Source organism: Ascaphus truei, chromosome 2 (assembly GCF_040206685.1).
Source record: "Ascaphus truei isolate aAscTru1 chromosome 2, aAscTru1.hap1, whole genome shotgun sequence".
Taxonomy (NCBI): domain Eukaryota; kingdom Metazoa; phylum Chordata; class Amphibia; order Anura; family Ascaphidae; genus Ascaphus; species Ascaphus truei.
The window spans coordinates 171,020,002-171,036,598 of record NC_134484.1 but is presented as its reverse complement, the minus strand read 5'-3'; positions in this window follow the sequence as shown (position 1 = coordinate 171,036,598).

Here is a 16,597-nt window from a genome sequence, read left to right as displayed (position 1 = left end):
CCCTTCAGAGTGCACCCCCACTCTGTGACTGCCAGCCTCTCTCATCCTGCTCAGAGTATCACCCTTCAGAGTGCACCCTCACTCTGTGACTCCCAGCCTCTCTCATCCTGCTCAGAGTATCACCCTTCAGAGTGCACCCTCACTCTGTGACTGCCAGCCTCTCTCATCCTGCTCAGAGTATCACCCTTCAGAGTGCGCCCTCACTCTGTAACTCCCAGCCTCTCTCATCCTGCTCAGAGTATCACCCTTCAGAGTGCACCCTCACTCTGTAACTCCCAGCCTCTCTCATCCTGCTCAGAGTATCACCCTTCAGAGTGCACCCTCACTCTGTGACTCCCAGCCTCTCTCATCCTGCTCAGAGTATCACCCTTCAGAGTGCACCCTCACTCTGTGACTCCCAGCCTCTCATCCTGCTCAGAGTATCACCCTTCAGAGTGCACCCTCACTCTGTGACTCCCAGACTCTCAGCCTGCTCAGTATCAACCCTTTGGAGTGCACCCTCACTCTATGACTCCCAGCATTACTCACTGAGATGTACATATTTGAATGTGCCTTCACTCGTGGACTGGGACGTTGTAAGGCAGAAATGAGTAACATGGCTGAGGGACGGAGCTTTCAGTAGTTGTGGGGTGCAAATAGAAGTTTGTTTTGATGCATCGCAACATTTTCTGCTCGTATTTGCATCAAATGTATGGAAGTGTTACTTAGGCCTCGGCATGGGCAGCGCTTAGGCGCTGACTCGTGCTGAGGCGCGCTGCTGCTCGGCAGTGAGCCCCTACAGCCGCAATGAGAGCGGCTTTAGTAGGGGCTCGCGCACGCGTGCGGAAGCGTGTCTTAACAAATCTTTAGTTTCTGAGCTCGCCGGAGCGCAGGGCCGGTCACATGAGCGGTTCGCCCAATGAGGGCGAACCAGCTCCGTGACGTCACAGCCCCCCGCCCCGACACGCCCCCGGACGGCGCGCGGTCTAAGGCCAGGGAAAGCACCCACTTTCCCTCAGCCTCCACGCGCCTCTGCACGGTTGAAGTCTCTATGGACTGAGCCTTACATTACATCTGACGCAGATTGTTGGCAAGAAAAGTTTACGCCACCTCAGACCTGGCGGATGTTTTTGATGCAAATAAAAGATACGAAAGAGACGCAGGGGAGACGCCGAGTTTGCTACATCTCATAATATGTGCCCCTGTTGTCACTCCCCAAATTGCAAGTAACTATGTTACAATGACGCAAAGAGACACAAGATGAAAATGACACAATTTGCATCAATTTTGCTCCAAATGTGCTGATACATCACTCCCGATGATTCCTAAAAACCCCTTTGTGCTTGCATTCAATTATTGGCAAGCATTTTCTTGACTCCAGGGCCGCAGACAGCTTGCCCAGGGCCCAATTTCTTCTGGGGCCCCCACCGAAGTGTTGGCGGCCTTGCGGGAACCTCTCCCCTACCTTCTCACACACCGCCTCACTTTCTCAGCCCACGCTCTCACACTCCCCGTCACCCTTTCCTTCCCCCTCTCCCTTACACTGTTCTCTCACGTTGTCCGCCCCCCATGTATTTCTCCCTCCCACTCAATAGCCCCTCCCCAAACACACACACATACAGTGGTGTAAAAAAGAAAGTACACCCTCTTTGAATTCTATGGTTTTACATATCAGGACATAATAACAATCATCTGTTCCTTAGCAGGTCTTAAAATTAGGTAAATACATGTCATAATTTATTTAACAAAAATAAAGCCAAAATGGAGAAGCCATGTGTGAAAAACTAAGTATACCTTAAGATTCAATAACTTGAAGTAATCGTTTTCTGTATGATTTTATCAGTCTCTCACATCGTTGTGGAGGAATTTTGGCCCACTCTTCTTTACAACGTTGCTTCAGTTCATTGAGGTTTGTGGGCATTTGTTTATGCACAGCTCTCTTAAGGTCCAGCCACAGCATTTCAATTGGGTTGAGGTCTGGACTTTGACTGGGCCATTGCAACACCTTGATTCTTTTTTTCCCCCCAGGCATTCTGTTGTAGATTTGCTGGTGTGCTTGGGATCATTGTCCTGTTGCATTACCCAATTTCAGTCAAGCTTTATCTGTCGGACAGATGGCCTCACATTTGACTCTAGAATACTTTGGTATATAGAGGAGTTCATGGTCGCAAGGTTCCTAGGTCCTGTGGCTGCAAAACAAGCCCAAATGATCACCCCTCCACCACCGTGTTTGACAGTTGGTATGAGGTGTTTGTGCTGATATGCATTACGGCCAAACATCTCCACTTTGCTCTCGTCTGTCCAAAGGACATTGTTCCAGAAGTCTTGTGGTTTGTTCAGATGCAACTTTGCAAACCTAAGCCGTGCTGCCATGTTCTTTTTAGAGAGAAGAGGCTTTCTCCTGGCAACCCTTCCAAACAAACCATACTTGTTCAGTCTTATTCTAATTGTACTGTCATTAACTTTAACATTTAACAGGCCTGTAGAGTCTGAGATGTAACTCTTGTTGTATTTACCTAATTTTAAGACCTTCTAAGGAACAGATGATTGTTATTATGTCCTGATATGTAAAACCATAGAATTCAAAGAGGGTGTACATTCTTTTTCACACAACTGTGTGTGTGTGTGTGTGTGTGTGTGTGTGTGTGTGTGTGTGTGTGTGTGTGTGTGTGTGTGTGTGTGTGTGTATATATATGTATGTATATATATATATATATATATATATATATAAAATATTATATATGTATGTATATGTATATATATATATATATATATATAACAAAAACAAAAGACAATGAAGTAGCGCCTCTAATATATCCTGAACCAAAGCTATTAATTTGAATAACTATTTAACCTTAAAAAACCTTTGAAAAAACAAAGTCCTGTTCCAATGTCAATTGCATTGTCAACGTTGCTTCAGTTCATTGAGGTTTGTGGGCATTTGTTTATGCACAGCTCTCTTAAGGTCCAGCCACAGCATTTCAATTGGGTTGAGGTCTGGACTTTGACTGGGCCATTGCAACACCTTGATTCTTTTTTTCCCCCCAGGCATTCTGTTGTAGATTTGCTGGTGTGCTTGGGATCATTGTCCTGTTGCATTACCCAATTTCAGTCAAGCTTTATCTGTCGGACAGATGGCCTCACATTTGACTCTAGAATACTTTGGTATATAGAGGAGTTCATGGTCGCAAGGTTCCTAGGTCCTGTGGCTGCAAAACAAGCCCAAATGATCACCCCTCCACCACCGTGTTTGACAGTTGGTATGAGGTGTTTGTGCTGATATGCATTACGGCCAAACATCTCCACTTTGCTCTCGTCTGTCCAAAGGACATTGTTCCAGAAGTCTTGTGGTTTGTTCAGATGCAACTTTGCAAACCTAAGCCGTGCTGCCATGTTCTTTTTAGAGAGAAGAGGCTTTCTCCTGGCAACCCTTCCAAACAAACCATACTTGTTCAGTCTTATTCTAATTGTACTGTCATTAACTTTAACATTTAACAGGCCTGTAGAGTCTGAGATGTAACTCTTGTTGTATTTACCTAATTTTAAGACCTTCTAAGGAACAGATGATTGTTATTATGTCCTGATATGTAAAACCATAGAATTCAAAGAGGGTGTACATTCTTTTTCACACAACTGTGTGTGTGTGTGTGTGTGTGTGTGTGTGTGTGTGTGTGTGTGTGTGTGTGTGTGTGTGTGTGTGTGTGTATATATATGTATGTATGTATATATATATATATATATATATATATATATATATATATATATATAAAATATTATATATGTATGTATATGTATATATATATATATATATATATATATAACAAAAACAAAAGACAATGAAGTAGCGCCTCTAATATATCCTGAACCAAAGCTATTAATTTGAATAACTATTTAACCTTAAAAAACCTTTGAAAAAACAAAGTCCTGTTCCAATGTCAATTGCATCCAGGTAATTGCAGCCCGTTTCAAAGGGATCACCAATCCCTGACCAAATCTGTGAAAAAGAAGAAAAAAACAGACGCACACCTAGTGCATTAACGTAATAAAATATATATTAAAGGAACATAAAATCAAACAAATGCCCACTCACAAGAGTACTGCAAAATAAAGCATTTATGAGATTGGCTCTCATGTGCCAGCAACGCTGTCCTCTCGGTCCGGCTCGAGGCAACAGCGTCCTCCCGTGACCCTCCTTCGTGTAACCGGATAGCCGGAAATATAGTCCCTCCTATTGGGTGTTCAATGAAAAGAGTCCCTCTGGGAACTAGCAGGTGAAAATCCTTTATGCCGGTAGCAGAATCGCGGGAGACACAGGAGCCAGAGTCTCACATCCAACAGCAGCAATGTTCATGGGCAAATGACGGCCACAATCAGACCACGCCCTACGCGTTTCGTCATCGATGATGACTTCATCAGGGGTATGTATATATGTGTGTGTGTAACCCTCTTTCACACCCCCCCCCCCTACATGAGATTGGGTGGGGTACACTCCTTCTGGTTACTCTGAGTGGTCTTTGTGCTGTGACCTGCTGGCAAACAGGAGGGCTGAGGGCTCCGCGGTGTTGTGGGGAGAGCCCAAGACAGGGACAGGAGGTGGTGTGGGACAGGTTACCTTGTTCTCTGGGTGGTGCAGTGCCTCCAGCCAGTAGGGATCCCCTGGGGTCTCCAGAGGAGAGACCCCCACTGACACTCCATTCTCAGACACCAGGAACAGGGACACACACAGCAGCTTCTTTTCTGTGGATCTTTATTCAGGGCAGCATACACAGTATACAGCAGAACATCATATGCCTGATCTTGCTTCTCTGCCCTCTGCTTATGGCAGCTTAACTCCCCCCCCCCTCCTTACCCAGGTGGGGCAAGAGGGGGAGAACTATTCTCTGTCAGCTCTCTTCAATCTCTTCTCTCAGACTACTGAATAACTAACTGTCATCTAAATTTAGGAAACATGTCTCAATTTGAATATCCTAAGGGAGTGTCTCTAGCTTTGAATCATTACAACTCAAAGCTGGATACCGATTGGCTCACACACATCAGGGTGTGTTCCAACCCATATCCACCCTTTGAATTAACATGCTCAAAGGTTGCTTAGGCCCGCCCCTGAATATTGCTACAATACTCAGAGCTGAAATGCAAACAGGCCAACTGAAGGAATTAACCTTTCCACTGCCTGTTCTAACAGGACTGACAGAGGAAAGGCCCAGAATTAGCAATAGCTGCCGAAGGCCAGGATATATATATACTGTATTTTTATATATATATATATATATATATATATATATATATATATTTTCACACATTCATACATATGTTTCTAAATCTCTATTTGGTCCATGTTCTTCTTCTTCTTCAAAAAAAATATATATATACACACACACACACACACACACACACACACACACACGAAGTCCGCAGCACACTCAATAGAAAAAGGATTATTTCATCTCAATAAATCATCAGGCAATCACCAAAACTCCAGAGCGACGTACGTTTAAGACCACAAGGTCTTGAAAAGACCTTGTGGTCTGAAACGTACGTCGCTCTGGAGTTTTGGTGATTGCCTGATGATTTATTGAGATTAAATAATCCTTTTCTATTGAGTGTGCTGCGGACTTCATGTTTTGTGTATCTATTAGACTGGTTGGTGTTCCCCGTCTGTCTGCAAGCACCTGGATTTCTGCTAAGTATATATGATTCATTATTTTTGGTCTGTGGCTCTTTGTTTGTGTGCACCCAGCATAATTTTGTATGTATGTATGTATGTATGTATGTATGTATGTACGAGCTTGAGACAAAAGGTGGCACTGAGTGCTCATTTGCATGTCATTTCCCAGAATCCCTTGCTGCAGTGGAAGCGCTGTATGCTGGGTGACAATGGGGAAAGACAGGGTTGCAGACCTGTCTAAGACATGCAAATGAACATACAGTAATATTTACAGTTGCTTTATGTATATATATATATATATACATGTAGAGGTATCAGTACCGTGTTAGCCGAGCTTCAATAATCAAAAAATAAATAGATGATACCGTTCTGTGGCTAACGAAATGCTTTTATTTGTGCGAGCTTTCGAGATACACTGATCTCTTCTTCCGGCGATGTTACAATGAATGAAGCAAGGATAACTTAAAAACAGTGTCTCTTGGAATGTTATCTGTGCTTGTCCTTCCCCCGGTGTGGATGTGTTTTATGGCTAGAGGTGTCAAAGGGTAACTGAAAGCAAGTGAAGAAAGAGTGTGTATGTGTATCAGTGTGAATAAAAATGAATGGAGAGCCCACAGTATTGAAAAAGCTTTATTTAGAATTAATATATTAAAGAGAAAGGAATTACTTGTCACTAAATAAAAACAATGGATAGCCAATGATTTTAAAATGACTTTTATAACACAATATAATAGGGACAGTTCTAAAAGCAAAAGCACCATGCCAGACATTGGCCACGTTCTGAAGAGAGGCCCCATTTTAGGAAGGAAATTCCTGAACACCCCAAGGTTATTTTTTAAAAGACATCCAATTTAAAGAAAAAATAGCACCCAGAACCTTTAGGGTTAAAAAAGAAACAGATACTAACTGGTTACAGAAGCCTAACGTTTTTTTCTAAATGCATAATGTGTAAGTCCTGTACTTTTGGTTCACTTGATAAATTACATTTTAGACCATGTGATACGGGTGAAAGCTTTAAAATGAAACAATATATAAATTGCAAAATGCAATATGTGGTGTACCTGTTGGAGTGCCCTTGTGGACTCCAATATGTCGGCAGGACCTCAAGGCCTTTTATGCGTACGCATATTGGAGAACATTGGAATATATATATTTATACATGTTTTAACCCATAGTGGGTCTAAGCACTTTCATTTAGCACATCAAGAAAAATCTATAGGTCTCACATACAGGGCGATAGAATTTGTTGTGTCTAATTGGAGGGGAATCTACTTTTGAGACATGCGCAAAGAGAAACATTGGATTTTCAGATTAAAAACATTAATTCCTGAGGGTTTAACTAAAGATATCGATATGGGGGTGTTTATTTTGTAATCTATATTCCCCTTCTTATGGCTCTTGTAAAGGCATCACTATATATTTCCAACAAATAGATACCATTCAACATTCACTCTCATATGTTTTTTTGTGTTTCTTTTTCAGATGAAATTATAATGTATCTTTGAGGGTTTTTATTAATTTGAATAAATGTATAGTTGTTAGTGTTATGCATTGGGCTGTCACTGTATATAAGCAAAGAAAAGAAAGAAAGCTCCCTAATAGCCACACAAGAGAACACCTATACCTATATTAAAAATTACTATTTATTAATAAATGATTAAAATATATTTATTGCAGCAAAAAACTAACGTGAACCAAAGTGATTAAAATAAATAAAAAATGGAGGAGGTAACTGTATGCCTAGTTCAAACTAACAGTGTATGCTAGGAATAACTATTTTAGAATGTCCCACTGCTATATGATTATACTAACAGTGGTAGTTATACCAATACAGTTCTATATAGTTTGAAGACTACACCTAAATGGAGAGTATAGCTTAATATAGTGTGTGTGCTCAGAATAATATAGTATATTTGTTGAGCCAGCTAATGCTAGTATACGGATATATACACACACATATGTACCAGACCAACAGGTTCAAAGGTAAATGAACCTAGAGGTCTGTTATGTTTAGCAAAACAGCTATTTCAAGATCACAAAGTATGTGTCTTGTACTCGGAACCATGACAAATAGGAGAGTAGTCTGAGTGTTGTGCTTCCTTTAGAAGGCTCCGAAACACTCTAACTGAGAAAAGGCAACAGTCCTCTCCGATATAGCCAGCGCACTAGGTGGTGACGCTTAGCCTGCCCAACATATGTTTCACCGTTGTGGCTTCATCGGGGGCACACACACTATATTAAGCTATACTCTCCATTTAGGTGTAGTCCTCAAACTATATAGAACTGTATTGGTATAACTACCACTGTTAGTATAATCATATAGCAGTGGGACATTCTAAAATAGTTATTCCTAGCATACACTGTTAGTTTGAACTAGGCATACAGTTACCTCCTCCATTTTTAATTTATTTTAATCACTTTGGTTCACGTTAGTTTTTTGCTGCAATAAATATATTTTAATCATTTATTAATAAATAGTAATTTTTAATATAGGTATAGGTGTTCTCTTGTGCGGCTATTAGGGAGCTTTCTTTTTTTTCTTTGCTTATCATTAACCCCATCCCTGCCAGCACCACCTCCGCACTCTTATTGCAGTTTTTTGTTCCGTCACCACACATTCACAATTTATTGGTTCCCCATATCCCCATTGGTGTAGTGCAAGGCGCACAACTTGACCTTTTTAGGCCATTCTATCTTCCTCTGTGTCACTGTATATATACAACTATTTCTGGTAAATAATAGGCGATTGTAAAATATTGTAAATACAGATACTTGCAGTGACATCCTAGTACTGTAGTGGTATATTGGAAAATGTATTAATGTTTCTATATGTTAATGTTAATTAATGTTACTGTTGTAACAACATAGTGTCAGCAGGATGCATGTGTGCTGTTATGTACAGTGTTCGACAATCCTATACATTTACTCGCCTGGGGCGGGTGGATTTAACCCCCGGGCGTGTAAATATTGGCCCAAGCAGCACGTGTGTATTTTTTTTAAAATTCCCCCGTTCGCGCTGAAATTTCCCTGCTCGCGCTAAAAAAAAAAACAAACAAAAAAAAAAAAAAAAAAAAACTCCCCCTAGTCAGTCACCCCCCCCAGTCAGTGTCAGTCACCCCCCCACCCCCAGTCAGTGTCAGTCACCCCCCCACCCCCAGTCAGTGTCAGTCACCCCCCACCCCCAGTCAGTGTCAGTCACCCCCCACCCCCAGTCAGTGTCAGTCACCCCCCCACCCCCCGTCAGTGTCAGTCACCCCCCCACCCCCCGTCAGTGTCAGTCACCCCCACCCCCAGTCAGTGTCAGTCACCCCCCCACCCCCAGTCATTGTCAGTCACCCCCCCCACCCCCAGTCAGTGTCAGTCACCCCCCCACCCCCAGTCAGTGTCAGTCACCCCCCACCCCCAGTCAGTGTCAGTCACCCCCCAACCCCCAGTCAGTGTCAGTCACCCCCCCACCCCCAGTCAGTGTCAGTCACCCCCCCATCCCCAGTCAGTGTCAGTCACCCCCCCACCCCCAGTCAGTGTCAGTCACTCACCCACCCACCCAGTCACCCCTGCCCCACCCAGCCACTCACCCAGCAAACCACTCACCCAGCCAGTCACTCACCCAGCCTCTCTCTCTCTGTGTATCACCCACCCTCTGTGTGTGTCACCCACCGTTTCTCTCCTCTGTCTCCCCCACACTCTCTCTCCCCCCCACACTCTCTCTCTCCCCCCACACTCTCTCTCTCCCCCACACTCTCTCTCTCTCTCTCTCCCCCACACTCTCTCTCTCCCCCACACTCTCTCTCTCCCCCACACTCTCTCTCTCCCCCACACTCTCTCTCCCTCTCCCCCACACTCTCTCTCCCCCACACTCTCTCTCTCCCCCACACACTCTCTCTCTCTCCCCCACACTCTCTCTCCCTCTCCCCCACACTCTCTCCCTCTCCCCCACACTCTCTCTTCCCACTCTCTCCCCCCACACTCTCTCTCTCTCCCCACTCTCTCTCTCTCTCCCCCACACTCTCTCTCTCTCCCCCACACTCTCTCTCTCTCCCCCACACTCTCTCTCTCCCCCACACTCTCTCTCTCCCCTACACTCTCTCCCCTACACTCTCTCTCTCTCTCCCCCACACTCTCTCTCTCTCTCCCCCACACTCTCTCTCCCTCTCCCCCACACTCTCTCTCCCTCTCCCCCACACTCTCTCTCCCTCTCCCCCACACTCTCTCTCCCCCACACTCTCTCTTCCCACTCTCTCCCCCCACACTCTCTCTCTCTCCCCACTCTCTCTCTCTCTCTCCCCCACACTCTCTCTCTCTCTCCCCCACACTCTCTCTCTCTCCCCCACACTCTCTCTCTCCCCCACACTCTCTCTCTCCCCTACACTCTCTCCCCTACACTCTCTCTCTCTCTCTCCCCCACACTCTCTCTCTCTGTCACTCACACTCTGGATCTGGATCTCTTATTTACCCTATATATCTTAACTGCCCTATACTACACCGAAATCTTAACTACCCTATACTGCTTTCTTCCAGATCTGGCTCAAGCTTCACACGGAAGACATCGGAACCCCCCCTAACCCAGAAGACAGGTAGGGAACACCTCCCCAATGTATAACATTGCGGGAATGAGCGTACCTGGACATTGAGGGACTGCGGATCAGGTAAGATCCCAGGTGGGATTGCTGCTTTAGATATTGTGAAGCGGGGGCATCCAGACACTGGTTAAGGGGTTCAGGAAACTAGTCATTCACACCTGGCTTTTAATTCTAGATCCGACATTTACACACACACACACACACACACACACACACACACACACACACACACACACACACACACACACACACACACACACACACACACACACACACACACACACACACACACACACACACCAAGGACTAATTGTAGTATAATGTAATACAATAAATACATTTGTCAAAAACGAATGTTGTTCTGACTAGGAATTTATTAAATGTATTTTATTTATATATTTTATTTTAAAGCGGGGTTGGGGGCGGGACTAGGGGCGGGGTTGGGGGCGGGACTGGGGCGGGGTTGGGGGCGGGGCTAGGTGGCGAGTAGATTTTTTGGTTGGGCGAGTAGATTTTTGGGTGATTTGTCGAACACTGTATATATATATATATATTTTTTTTTTAAACTTATATTTGTATTAACGTTTTCAAACATAAATGGGAGGGGAAAGGATACAAAAAAAGAAAAAGGGAGGGGGGGAACAACCATTTTATATCAAAATTCTTTAGAAGCATCAACAATCACATTACATATTACAGCTAAACCCCGTTATAACGCGCCTCGCTATACCGCGATTCGGTTATAACGCGGTTTTCCCATGGCTCCCGTTTAAAAAAAAAAAAAAAAAAAAAAATTTAAATTTTAAATTTTTTTTTTTTTTTTGCACACTGCACACACTGCACACACTGCACACACTCACTGCACACACACTGCTCATTGCTCACACTGCACACACACTGCACACACTGACACACTACACACACACTGCTCATTGCACACACTGACACACTGCACACACACTGCACACACACTGCTCATTGCTCACACTGCACACACACTGCACACTGCACACACACTGCTCATTGCTCACACTGCACACACCTCACACTGCACACACACTGACACACTGCTCATTGCTCACACTGCACACACACTGCTCACACTGCACACACACTGCTCACACTGACACACACTGCTCATTGCTCACACTGCACACACTGACACACTGCACACACACTGCTCACACTGACACACACTGCACACTGCACACACACTGCTCATTGCTCACACTGCACACACTGACACACTGCTCATTGCTCACACTGCACACACACTGCTCACACTGACACACTGACACACACTGCACACTCACTGCTCATTGCTCACACTGCACACACTGACACACTGCTCATTGCTCACACTGCACACACACTGCTCACACTGACACACACTGCTCACTGCACACACTGCTCACACTGCACACACTGACACACACTGACACACACTGACACACTGCTCACACTGCACACACACTGCACACTGCACACACACTGCTCATTGCTCACACTGCACACACTGACACACTGCTCATTGCTCACACTGCACACACTGACACACTGCTCATTGCACACTGCACACACACTGCTCACACTGACACACACACACACACACACACTACACTTATACATAAATCAGCCTTACCTTACCTTGGGGATGATTTTTGAGGCATGTGGCTGCAGGGTGGGGGTGGTGCTGCGGTGGAGGGGGATGATGGCTGCTGCGGGGGCCCCCGATGCTGCGGGGGCTGGTGGGATGGCCCAGTGCAGCGCGGGGGGGCATGGGGGGGGGGAGGGCAGGACGACCCTGCGCTACGGCAGGGCCAGGGGGCCCTGTATTGCGGCGCGAGGGCCCTGTGCTGCGGCGGGGGGAGCCGGACCGGAGGGGAATCCCCCCTCCCATCTCCTGTCACGCGGTGGCAGGGGGAGCCGGACCGGAGGGGAATCCCCCCTCCCATCTCCTGTCACGCGGTGGCAGGGGGAGCCGGGACCGCGTGTAAAAACACTGATGCGGCGGCCATTTTTTTTTTTTTAAATTAGCGCGACCCCGTTAGTAACGCGGTGGTCTCGGGGTGGACCCCGAGGACCGCGTTATAACGGGGTTTAGCTGTACATATTATACAATTTCTTATAGACAATACATTCCGCACAAAACACTCCCAAATCAACTCTTCCCCCCACCCTATCTGGCATCCCAGGGATCCCAGACCCTAGCATACTTCTCAGTAGTACAGAAACGAGGTAAGTTTCTCTATTTGTTGGACATCATTAACCCTTCTAATAACCTCTCTTCTGGAGGGCGGGAGTGTTTATTTTCCACGCTGCTGCAGCGCATCTAGCCGCCGTTTGGATATGCAGGATCAACTTTAATGTATAGTGGTTCACATCATCCATGGATTTAGCCAACATAATAAAAATTGGATCTAACGGAATCTCAACATCCGTTACATCTTTTATTAACTTCAGAACTGTTCTCCAGTATGTCTGCATTACTGGACAATACCACCAATTATGTGCCAGATCTCCTAGTTGTCCACATCCCCTCCAACATCTATCTGAGGTCCCCGAGAACGTCTGTTTTAATCATTTGGGGGAGTAATACCAGCGTAGCAAAATTTTATAAATATTCTCTTTGTTACCGAATAGATAGAGGTTTTACCCGCATTTTCCCAGATATCTCCCCAGTCCTCCCTTGTTATTTCAGTCTGAAAATCCAGGGCCCACTGATCCATATATTTCTGGTCCACGTTATCCTGTTTTGGGGCTAAACCCTGATAAAGAGATGATATCAACCCCCTTTTATATTTATTTTTTTGTTTTACGTAGGTCTTCAAATCGGTTGTAGTTGGGAAATTCCTCATCATAAAAACCCTGGCACATAAAATGACAAACCTGCATATACCTAAATAGCTCAGTTTGGGGGAGGCCATACTTTCTCATCAACTCCTCAAACGACATTAGCTTATCCTTTTCTATCTCCCTCCTCCAGAATCTCTCTGTCTCCAAATTTCAAAACTCTGTCCCGAAACCCTGGATTGCCAAACAGGGGTGTGAGCCTAGATGGAGTCGACATAACCCTATATTTCTTTTTGGCCATCTGCTAAAGTTCCAAAGTAAACCCGATTACTGCGGGCTCCAATTGTCTCCCAATTCCCGTCCCAGATCCCGACCACAACAAAGAGGGCAGCCCAATCGGGCTTTCTAAATCCACCAAGGCATATACCCCTCTCGGGGAATGCCACTAGGCCATTTGTTTCATATGTGAAGCTATATACAGTAGTATTTTAAAATATTTGGGACTGCCAGACCACCTCCTTCTTTAGCAGCCAACATAATTGATCTGGCTGTTCTGTATATATTAATGATAGTTCATGTCAGAATAGGTATAACTAACATATTTTCTGTTTGTGTTAGGAATAAAGAATGTTATTTGTTTATAATGTTTAATTGCAACATTGAAGCGTCACATATGGGATGAATTAAGATAGAAGGGTATATAAGACATCCTTGTTTCCAGATACCAGATAGAAGACTCCTGATGAAGCAGTAGCAAAACACGCCATTTGGAGAGAGGAAAACGAGTACAGAATCAACAACCGCAAGACCGGAAGTGACGTGGGTGGTCGAAAGACGGCATCGGGTCTGGAAGAAGCGGTGGTGAGATCTTTCCCTGAGCAGGGGCATTGCAGATTGCAGTCTAAGGCTGCGCTTAAAGTGCCTGGCGACGGCACGCCAAAACAAATACATTGGGTCTGTCGCATGCGCTTATAGTAAGCGCTACGGTGCCGGAGCGACAAAAAATGTTGAAGCCATTAAAATTTGATTTTGGGAGAGACAGTCACCACATGTGACTGTTTCTACACCAATCACAGAGCGCTTGCTGCACTCTGCCCACCCCCTTCGTGACGTCAATGATCTTGTTGCCAGTGATGTCGCTCCAAACTAAAGTGCAACTTTCGCCAGTGATGACGGCGACGGGTGACGTCATCGGTCGCGTCGTGCAAAATCCTACGTGTGTTTTCAAATAAAAAAGAAAAAAAATCAGTTTTAGTATTAGATAATACATTAAAAAAAATTATTCAACTCTTAATGCTATTTTTAATAAGTTTCAATATACCGATCATCCTTTGATTTCTATAGAAGGTTTTAGCACAACTCTCAAGCAGTGAAAGATCTTTGTATTACTTTCCTGTTTGCACTAATTTGTTGCCAATATTCCCAGAAGTTTGAGCTGCAAACTGTACCAACAGATTATGTTACCTTATTAATATAAGAATACATTGTAGCTGCTGAGTTACACTGACTGAAGGATTGAGTGAAGCTGAAAGGCGGCCATTAAGTGAACCCTGGGAAGCAGGATTTTGCTGATCGATCACAGGAGAATGAATCGATCGGCAGTTTAGGGAATCCGTTTTCAATAAAGGTAATCAAAGGCGGCATATATTAAAACAACTAAGATATATATATATATATTTATTTATTTATTTTGAGTGCCATTTGGATTACCTCTTTAAAAAGTTTCCCTATTCCATCCCTTGGGGACTAGCCTACATTGTAGTGTATCTATTCCTGTCGCGACCCTTCATCCCAACCGGCATCCACAGACGTCTACCAGGGGCCTTTTTCCTCACACATGCACAACGCCACCATCCACATACATGCGGAGGCAAAATTTTCAGCAAGTGCTACGGAATGAGCCCCAGCGCGCGGGACAACCACATGAGCGGAATTGTAACTGCCCCCCTGTTTGACTCATTATGGTGCCGATTTTATGAACATTTCGTTGACTTGGACACGTACTTATCCTTATTTACATGTAAGTTATTTTATTGCTTTATTGTTTAATACATTATACATTTATCCTTACCTTGGTGCGCTCCTGTGCTTCTTTTCTTGGTCTTTAAAAAGTGTGTGTTACTTTTTAAGGTCTAATTTACTTTTATAATATTAAATCGGTGGCGTAGCTAGACGTGTGCGGGCCCCACAGGCAAAAACAATTTTTAGGGCCCCATTATAAGTGAACGTATTCCGTAGATTCAGGAGAAAAATTTGCCTCGATTTTAAATTGGAGCATATCTCTCCTCATCTCCCTCCCCCTCCTCCCCATCATCTCTCCTCATCGTTCCCCATTATCTCTCCTCAGCACTCTCCCCCTCCTTGGCTACCAGGGTAGGGACAGGGTGGTGATAGAGGCAGGCGGGGGGAGATGATGGTACGCGGCGGTGGTGATAGAGGCAGACGGGGGGAGATGATGGTACGCGGCGGTGGTGATAGAGGCAGGCGGGGGGAGATGATGGTACGCGGCGGTGGTGATAGAGGCAGGCGGGGGGAGATGATGGTACGCGGCGGTGGTGATAGAGGCAGGCGGGGGGAGATGATGGTACTCGGCGGTGGTGATAGAGGCAGGCGGGGGGAGATGATGGTACGCGGCGGTGGTGATAGAGGCAGGCGGGGGAAGATGATGGTACGCGGCGGTGGGCTGCCTGGGTTAAGAGTTGCACGGAGGCAGAGCAGGACGGCCGGGGAGGTACGTACTATAGCAGTATCGACACCAGAAGTAAGAAAGACATCCGGGTTGGATCGTTGGCCCCGGCATGTATTTCTCTCCCCTCCGTCTCACTGTTTCTTCCTCACTGTAGCCATTGCTACCATGCATCTTTATTAAAGCATTCTTATTTTTCACCAATTAGCCTCCAGCCCTATTTTTTCCGCAGTGCTCTACCAGCTTTTTTCTTATATTCTTCCTCACCCACCCCCTCTCACTCTCTCCCTCCATCAATTACCCAACTCTCACTCAATTCCCCTCCGTGCATGTATTTCTCTCACCTGTGTGTCACTCTTACTCCCTCTTTCCCTCACTCACTTCCTCCCTCACCCTCTCTTACACTTCCTCTCTCTCACTCGCCCCCACCCTCCGTCAATTACCCCACTCTTACTCATTCTTCCCACAAAAAAAAACACCCCCCATAGAAAAACCCTTCCCACCCACTCATAAATACATACCAAACTCCCCCCATCCCCCAAATACATATAAAAAAACTCCACCCCCAAACACATATAAACCCCCCACTCCCACAAATGCATATTAAAAAATACATCCACCCCCCATACATATACAAATACACCCACCCCCAATACATATAAAAAATACACCCACCCCCCCAATACATATAAAATACACCCTCCCCAATACATATAAAAATACACCCACACCCCTCCACTACATATAAGCTCTATAACCTCCTCCCTCTCCCCTATTTAGCCAGCAATGATTTTCTCCCAGATATTAGGATTTAGAGAGTGTTAGTTATGGTTAGTGTAAGGTTTAGGCTTATATATTAAGGCAAGGCTGGTATGTTACGGCAAGGGTTTGTAT